Source organism: Manacus candei, unplaced genomic scaffold, assembly GCF_025592945.1.
Source record: "Manacus candei isolate 608988 ecotype Guabito, Panama unplaced genomic scaffold, ASM2559294v1 h1tg000027l, whole genome shotgun sequence".
Classification (NCBI taxonomy): domain Eukaryota; kingdom Metazoa; phylum Chordata; class Aves; order Passeriformes; family Pipridae; genus Manacus; species Manacus candei.
The window spans coordinates 2,191,874-2,200,956 of record NW_026138075.1 but is presented as its reverse complement, the minus strand read 5'-3'; the positions used below and the strand labels follow the sequence as shown (position 1 = coordinate 2,200,956).

The window sequence follows — 9,083 nt, the reverse complement described above, 5'->3', positions numbered from 1 at the left end:
AGCTGAGGTCACTCAGTCTGTTCAGCCTGGAGGAGACTGAGAGAAAGCCTCATAACTCTCTCCAGCTTTCTTACAAGGGGAAGTGGAGGGGCAGGTACTGATCTCTGCTGTCAGGCAACCAATGACAGGACCTGAGGGAATGGCATGAAGCTCAGTCAGGGGAGGTTTAGGCTGGATATTAGGAAAAGGTTCTTCACCCAGAGGGTAGTCAGGCACTGGAACAGGCTCCCCAGGGAAGTGGTCACTGCGCCAAGCCTGACAGAGCTCCAGAAGAGTTTGGACAATGCTGTCAGGCACATGTTGATTCTTGGAGCTGTTCTGTGTAGGGCCAGGAGATGGACTTTGAGGATCCTTGTGGGTCCCTTCCAGCTCAGCTATGATGCTACAATCATAAAATACAAGATAAGAAATGTTTCTCTTCCATTATGTGGGTTGCCCATCATCTCAGTTTGTGAGACCACAGTGAAGGTGCTTGGCTCTTTACTTGGAAAGGTGAGGAACTGTAAGAGTGTGAGAGCACAGGAGACAGCGCTGTGCTGCAAGGGTGCCCTGCAGACATGTCAGCTGAGAAGGGCATTTCCCATCCCTCTCAGAATTCAATCTTGAATCTCACCTTATTTATGATGAAGCAGGGGATTAAATAATGACAGTGTAGTTTTCTGTCTCTCTCTTTTTTTTTCTTAAGGTGAAAATAAGAGTATATTTCTATTTGCCAGAGATGTGGATAAAGTTAGAAAATACAACATAAACGCTACTCTAAATGTCAAAAAAATTAAACAACAACTAAAAAGAGCCAAAGCTTTATTTTAATCTTCCAGTATTTTTTCTAGCTAATTTTATTATTCTTCTAGCTTCTGCAATTTTTAAACATCTGGGATCAGCAGTGCCTTTTTGCACCAGCCACAGTGCTATGATACTGTTCACTCACCTCCAATGAGCTCTGTTCAGGGATCAGCTCCTGCAGAGATGCTCACGTCAGAGCAGAAAGTGAGGCAACCCAATTCACATGCAGTCTCTGCTCACACCTCTTGGGGCACCAGGTGAGGAGAGATGTGACAAGAAGCATGACACAGGAGGAATCTTGACTCTCTGTCTTCTTCTCTCCTGCTGCCACAGGGAGAGCCTTGAAGCAGTACTGATGCTGTGTCTTTGCATGGTACAAAGGTTCCTGCCAGCACTCTCAGAGACATATCTGCCTGGTTTTCTTCTGGGTTCCTATGGTCAACAGCTGACAGAGTAGTACTTTAAGTGCTGATAGTTAATGCACTTCACACCAGGGTCTCACAACACAGCTTGGACTACACTATCAGATGTGGTAAACTGTAGGGATGAATAAATGATGACAGAGTTGAGACCACCTTTAATTCATGTGTTCTTTCTCCTGGCTGCAGAAATTGGAGAGACAGCTGAAATAGTTGGAAACACCCTGAAAATAAGGGAAATCATCTTCAATAAAGGTCTTATGGCCTCCTGCCATATCTACTTAAAGTGTTCTGGGACACAGAAAGCAATCCCCCAGGTCGTGAAACCACTCACTTGGAGAGGAGTGACAGAATGATCTGGTCTAAAATGAGAACCTGGTGCTCTTCTGAGAAATGAGCAACCTCTTCTCTGCAATACTGTAAACATTAACAGGAATTTCTCAGACAAGCCATTCCCTGAGCATTATTGTTTGAAAAGTAGAACTCGTCCAGGAGGAGAACTGGCTTCAGCACAGGCTATAAAAGTGCATCTTCACAATAGGTCATTTTTTGACTCTAAGTCATATAGCGACTAAGCCAAGCAAATTCCATGGGGTAAACATTAATTTGTTCTGTTTAATTGCTAATTTTGGTGCAGCTGTTAGGTATCAGTGTCCACCACAGCTGCTGGAGCTGGTTGCTGGTCTGAGTACTGACTAAGGAAGTCCTGACTATGCAGTTGGACCCATTTTATTCCTTTTCAAATAAGTAGAACCTTGCCTAGATCAGCAAAAACTAATCCCCTCCCAGAATAATGGGATTCTCTTTGAAGTCTTTAAGATTGCAAAGGTCTATTCTATCTCCTTGTGAATTCCCACACCTCTGTAGATGCTTAGGTTTCCCTCACACCAGGGAGGTCTAGAAATTAATTGCCTTAACTTGCAAGCAGATAGTCAGATTGCTACCTCATTACCAGCTATCATTTGTCTATAAGGCTGCAGACTTCCTAGGGGTCTGCATGACTCCTCACAATCTGGATGGACTGTGCACTGCTGCAGCACCACTGTTAGGGGGTTCTGACCTTCTTCCCATTGAAAAACAGTGCAATTTTTATGCCTATATAGAGACTACATTTATATTCAGATCCTTTTAGCCTTGTCTTCTGCTCTCTGCTTCAGAGGAGAATACCCTTATAGGTGCACATACAGGTATATGTATGCATTTGGACTTGCTGGGACTGTCTGTACCCAAGCTCTACCGATCCACTTTTCACCCAATAGGTGATAAAAGAAAAAGTCATGATGTATTTGGGCAATTTGGACTCTCAGTAGACTATAATCTCTCCCCGGATTCAAAAATCTATGGTAAATGTGAATTCTCTAGGGCAACCTCAGTCAGCCCATCATGAGTGTGTGTGTGCAGTCCTGTATGCTGTGGGGCAATACTAAAGCCCAACACTTTAACACAAAGAACACACCTCTCTCTTGCACTGATTCATTAAGATCTCACATTTGTTCTTTCCTTATTTTACCTGACTCTAAAAGTAAGCCACGGAAACAGCTTCTGTGACCCATCTTGGACCCTTTTCATTACGCCTATTGGTTTGTCTGCACCTTGTTATTCACTGAAATAGCAACTCCAGATAATGATGCTGCCTTGATATATCTATCTAAAAGCAAGGAACAGAACAAATAGCATTATATGGTCTTTCCTTGGTTACACAAAGTAGATCAAAAGGAGCCAGTTATCCATGATACTCACCTAAATATTTCTCCTCATTTTTACTCATAATGTGAGTGCCCTCCTGAATGGGAAGCTCTAGACAGAACCAGCTTTCCTAGTACATCAGCAGTTCTCATTTCTGGGCAGCAGCAGATAAACTGTAGTGAATACATGAGGGGACATTTTCCTTTGTGGTTCTTTTGAGATTACTGATACCATTTCAGTATTTTCCCTCTAGTACATCTCATTTTTTGCCTAATCACCTCATTACTATATCCTCCTTATTACAGGCAGGCACGAACTAGCAAGCTGAGAGAAAATATGTCCAGTTTCAAGCTATCTGCAATCAGCATCTCATCTTGAGAGATTATCCTGGTTTTTGGAGACAAATAATTGATCTGTGATTCATCCTTGTGATTTTAATAGGCCAAAATTACGCCCACAGATGAAAACCCTCTTAAGAAGTAGGGTGCTTGAGACTAGGATCTATATTTTGCAGTGTGGGTTCTATTTTGACATTTAAAATATCCTTACACCAGCTTATCTGCGTAAGATAATAAGTGTCTTGGACAAGTAAAATGATACAGATAATTTGGTTTAACTTTTTACAAGATGAGTTGCTCATACATGTTCTCTGTTTCCTTGGATACTAGAGATTTCATGTCACAGTTCAGCTACACATACATTTTCTATTCCATTACAGCACCTGGAACATGAATGAAAAATCCCCAGAAATTGTTAAGACATGAACAAGACTGCAGGAGTAACCTCAAGCAGAAACATTCTCATCAGGGTCAGATAGAAGTGGATGGGTAAAGTTCATCATCTGCATAGGTTTCTTGTTGGGCCCTCTCTTCTTTTCTTGCATATGAATATTTTCTTCCCTTCCCATTCTCGGGCTGCAGTTTTTGCTTTTGACTTCTACCTGACTAGCAGCTCAAAAGATAATTAATTAGACCATGTGCATAGTTCAGATTGAAGGCCAGTCCAGTGCATTTCAAAACCAGATTTCATAAGCCTTTGCACACTCATAAGTGTGTGACAATAATCAGAAGTTTCACTCTCAAAGCTACACTTAGGTGTACAGGTTGATTTACTTATCTTACTATCCAGGTCACAGACAAATTCAGTTTGTTTTTTTTTTTTGTTCACTTGTGAATATCTGCCTAGCATTTTTCAGTCATGAATATTTTTCCAGAAATGGACAGATGACTGACTAATTCCAAAGCTGTTGGTATCATTAACAGCCCAGCTGGTTTAAACAGTTTCATAAAATTTGACCAGATAACTTTTGATGAGACTTCTTTAGTCTGGATAAAAGGGCGGGGAAGACCTAGAAAAACCTGGTGAGTTCTTCTAATTTTAGATAGTGGTTTCTTTGTGTTTAGCACAACCTAGGTAGACCTTTCCCATCAACATCCTGAGTTATTCTGAAAATTTGAACAACTTTTATCATTTACAATATCTTACAGCAACGAGTGATACAAGTTAACTGTGTATTTTGTGAGAAGCCACCTCCTTGTGCTTGTCTGGAATCTGCCTATGAGTATTTCAGTTGATGTTCCTGAAATTTTCTGTTGGAAGAGACTGTGACAAACAGCCAACTCCTTTAAGTCACTCAACAATTGACAGACCATTGAGTTCTGCCCCTTTCCAGTCTGCAGAGTCTTAAATTGTTCAAATTTCTATCAGAGGAAAGCTGTTCTCTAGCTTCACAGATCTTACTTTTTTTCTCTGTAACTTCTCAATTCTTTGACTTTTTCTAAGCTATTTCAAACAAAATGCAGCATCAAAGACACAGATATATCATAGCCAAACACAGAGTGGTATAATAGCATTCACTGTTTAGTCTCTCTCCACCTCTGCATTTCCAGCTTCCTTCAGAGGGAGGGGAACATGTTTGAGCTACACAGTGCCAAGGCTCTGCAGTGGTCACTGAATCAGGAAAGCAAAATGCCATTACAGGTGACACCAGAGGTTTATCTTACCTCCTTCTTCACATCAGTGAAGGTTGGTGCTTGGTGTCAACGTTGTTACTGAGAATACACCACTCGCACCTGCACACCCCTTAAGCTACCTGGGGATTTCACTAACTCTGGGAGATACTCCGAGAAGCAATCTGGTAGATTTGGAGCCCCTTTGCAATGGCAACATCTGCCTAGTGGGAAAAAAAGTCAGCATGAATCAAGTTAGTATAATGAAAGGCACTGGCAAAGCCACCTGGATTCCCAGATGTGTTCTTGCCCATGATGTAGGAAGGTGGGCTGGGAGAAACCTACCACCCACTAGGGACGGTCTTTTGTTTCCAAAAGACATCGAGGGATATTAATAGCCCATGGCTTGTGGAGTAATAGTATCCTAGGAAGTGCATTAGAAATCACTTTTTAAGTAGGCTTGCAAACTTTATTTTTATTGGATATACCACAGAAGAAGTCCTAACAAGGGTGATGACCCCTGATGCATAAGAAGACTAGGGGCTTGCGGTTGGAGAGAGTTCTTGCACTGTGAAGCCTCTTTAAGGCAGGATTATTAACTCCAATTCCCTCCCAGGAAGATGGTTTGCTTCATGACTAATGCTCAGCACAGTTAAGTGGCATAGCTAGAGTTCTTGGCAAAGCAACATATGGTGTTTTCGAGCTTTATAGATGTTTCATTTCATATGTTTCCCACTCTGTTACCTTGCGACACTCCACAGCACTGCTTTGCTATGTTTACTATTGCTGTGCTAATCCTTTATACCTTTGTTTTCAAATGTTAACTATTTACAGTATTGATAACAGAAACTCACAATACAAAGATAGGCATACCTGTAAATGCACCTTTTTGGGGGTTTGTTGTAATTAAGACTCCAAACTATGTAAAAGCTTTTTGATCACAGACTCCGTCGCTGCTTTCCCTCATACTGTGCACTCATGAGTTGGGAACTCTTTGTGCAAAGCACCAAGGTCTTGGTTTTATGCCAACTAGAAACTCAATACACGGTTTGACTGCTTGTCTTGTGTTCTTTGGAACAACAGCATTTTCATTTGCACAAGTAGCCTTTGCATAAACAAGCTTGGTTCAGAAGCAGGCAGGAAGATACGCACACACAGAGAGCATAAAGCCCAGCCACACCAAGCGGGTCTTACCAGTTAGTACAGCGTGTTTATTCATGGAATCACATTTGCCCTCTCTGGAAAAGCCATTGTGGTATTTTCTGCAGAGTCTAATGAGCCAGTCCCAGAACAATCCTTCTGAGTCATCAGTTTCCATTTGCACAAACCTGGTGTCAAATGAAATGATAGGGAGGCAGATAATGATTAATCCAGGAAAGACACAAAACTTATCAGATTAACATTAAACAATGGTCAAATTCAGATGGAAAATGCCTCCCACCCAGCTCATGAAAAGGAAGAGGGTAGTGGACTTCTTACTAATAAAGCTTATCATCACAGCTTATTTCCTACAAATATACATTGCAATTAATTCAATTAAAAGTAATGGGAAAAAGATAGTAGGTTAAAGGTGAAATTGCCTGCCTTATTTTATCTGAAAATATCACCTCAAATCAAATCAAATTAGCATGACTGTAGGTCTAATCTATGAATTGTATGGGTAGAGAATGTGGATTGCATGTTACCTATACGAGCTAACATATGCATATTGTAGGGTGGTGAGACACTGGAACAGGTTGCCCAGAGGAGCTGTGGATATCCCACCCCTGGGAGTGTTCAAGGCTATGTTGGATGGAGCCTGGAGCAACCTGATCTAGTGGAAGGTGTCCCTCCCCATCAGAGGGGGCTTGAATGAGACAGTCTTCAAGGTCCTTTCCAACCCAAACCATTCCATGATCCTATGAAAACTTATTCACATTCACAGGACTGATGGCAGAGTGAAATGGAATGTTTCAGAGAGTGACTACAGAGCGGCAAACTGCACTGTCCTGGGCTGCTGAGAATGGAAGTGGACTCACCTCAGAAGCCAGGTGCAAGTCAGGATAGTGACTGTCTCAAGCTCTAAATTCCAAATGCTGTGGCATGTAAGGAGCTGGGGTCCTCTAGAACCTCTGTAAGGGATTGGCTGGACATGACCCCAGCCCCATAGAAATCCAAGTGGTTTTCAGCCCCTCTTCTGATGAGTTTTAAATCCCTTGGGATAAAAGAAAGCAGGAGAACACAATCCAGCTAAATAAAAAAAACATGTTAAAAAGTTACATGTTGTAATTAGTTACCCAAGCCACATCTGCGAATGGGAGAACAGCTGAAGAGTAAATCATAGCCAACTAAATCAAATGGAACCAAGTGTAATAGGATAGTGCTATTGCTGGTTCAAAATCAAACTGACCTATAACTTTTGACTGCTCAAAAAAATCCCATATGGGCCTATTTCATTCACACTACTGACTTTCTTTCCAACAACCACTTTTTTTGATTTTTGAAGTATAGAAAAAGTGTAATCTAGAGTGCCTAGTCACTGCAGTATATATTGCTGCAGTCTATTTTTCTTGATTTATATCCAGGTTTACAATGATTTGTGGGTTTAAAAAACCCCATATCTCTTTATTTGAGTTCGATATTGACTGTGTCAAGTCCCCAGAGAAGAGACAAAAATCTAGATAATTTATTTTACTTTAAGATGATATGAATAAATCCAGTAACTTGCTTGTATTCCCCGATAATTGATCAAAGTTCATTTTCTGTTTGGGCAATCTTTTATGTCAATCACTTGTTTCACTCACTAGATAAGCTTGGTAAATTATGTGATGTGATAAAAGCAAGGTAAATTGAGCAATGATACTTGTGGGTGAACATTCTATCTGATAAACATGTTTTTGTACTGACGTAAAGCTCATTTTCTGCAAAGCTGAGCTCTGTAGCCTAATGGTACATCATTCTCCCACCTGACAAGTCACAGGACTTTCTTCTATCCTGCCTTTTTATGTGTAAATATGGAATGCATATGTGATGCAAACAAATTCAGGAATCAAGTCAAGAGTATCATCATTTGAACCAAATGTGCCCCCTGTTTTGGCTTCAGAGTAGGAAACTTAAAGTAGCAGGCCTGCAGGGAGCATAGTGATTAGCTGTGTTCCCATACTAAACCATAAATGCATCTATGGTTTACTAAATATCAGGTGTTGGAATATTACCCTGTGATAATAATACCATAATTATAATAATGCTACCACATTAATAACAATAATAGCACATAATTATAATAATGCCATATAAATAACAGATCCTGGAAAAAAAATCAATACAAAACTGGATTGCCATAAAAAGGGAACTAACACTGACAGAATGTGTAACACATATTTGCACACACACATCCACCTCATGTGGACTTTGCCTAGCTGGTCTGTTCATTATATTAACATCATGACTAGCCTTCTCATTAATCTTTCAACTCAAAATCCCATCATTCACCCCCCCCCCCAACTTCCCCTCTAACAAAACCCTCACAACCACAAAAACTACCCCTTGAACATGACCATGAATTTAAGCTTCTTTGACCAATTCACAAGCCCATCCCTCTTAAGAATCCCCTAATTCTTCTTTCAATATTATTCCCTGCCCTACTACTTCCCACACCTGACAACCAATGAATTGCCAACCACCTTTCCACCCCTGAACTAAGATTCGTTCACCTAATTACAAAATTACACAAATGAGTTTTAATCCCAACATCCCTAATAACAATCCTACTGATAACTGACTTTCTAGGCCTACTATCACATACATTCACCCTCACCACTCAATCACACTGAATGTATGTTTTTTACTGTCAAAGTCAACAGCTCTCTGGTGCACAAGTTACTGCAAGACCCTTCCCACGAGATTACTAAACTGCCTTTATTTTGCCAGATAAGATTATCAGCCTCCCAGTCTGGCCCAAACCACACTCAGTAACTTCCACACTGTTTTAGAAAACGTCCCCTTCTGGACAGAGACATAGGAAAACACGTTTTTTAAACCCTAAATACATGCTTGAGATTTTTTCTTGTGGCAAGTCTTCATGGTTTCCCCGTTAGCTGAGGAAGTTTCTTTTGTTTGAAAATTAGTTTTTGATTCTTTCTTTTTTTATACAAAATAAATATATCTAATGATGAGCCAACATGTAGCTACCCTGTGTAGGCCTGTGAAATGTTCTTTATGGTGCACTGCCAGACCTCTGTCAGCCATGAGGTCAAAAGTTCTGGGC

General features: G+C 40.7%; 1 long non-coding RNA gene across 4 annotated transcripts in view; it reads right to left on the bottom strand.

Annotated features, from left to right (window-relative positions):
• Positions 1–532: 532 nt before the first annotated feature.
• Positions 533–9,083, bottom strand: part of LOC127471960 (uncharacterized) — a 22,283-nt gene continuing 13,732 nt past the window's right edge. The window contains exons 2-5 of one of the 4 annotated variants that reach the window (XR_007904798.1): positions 6,032–6,165; positions 3,531–3,609; positions 2,943–3,061; positions 533–1,426 (exon numbers count right to left, since the gene is read on the bottom strand). This is a non-coding gene — a long non-coding RNA (uncharacterized LOC127471960). Of the gene's footprint in view, positions 1,427–2,942; positions 3,276–3,530; positions 3,610–6,031; positions 6,166–9,083 lie in introns of all 4 variants that reach the window. The other 3 variants (XR_007904797.1, XR_007904795.1, XR_007904796.1) reach the window with 3 other exon arrangements.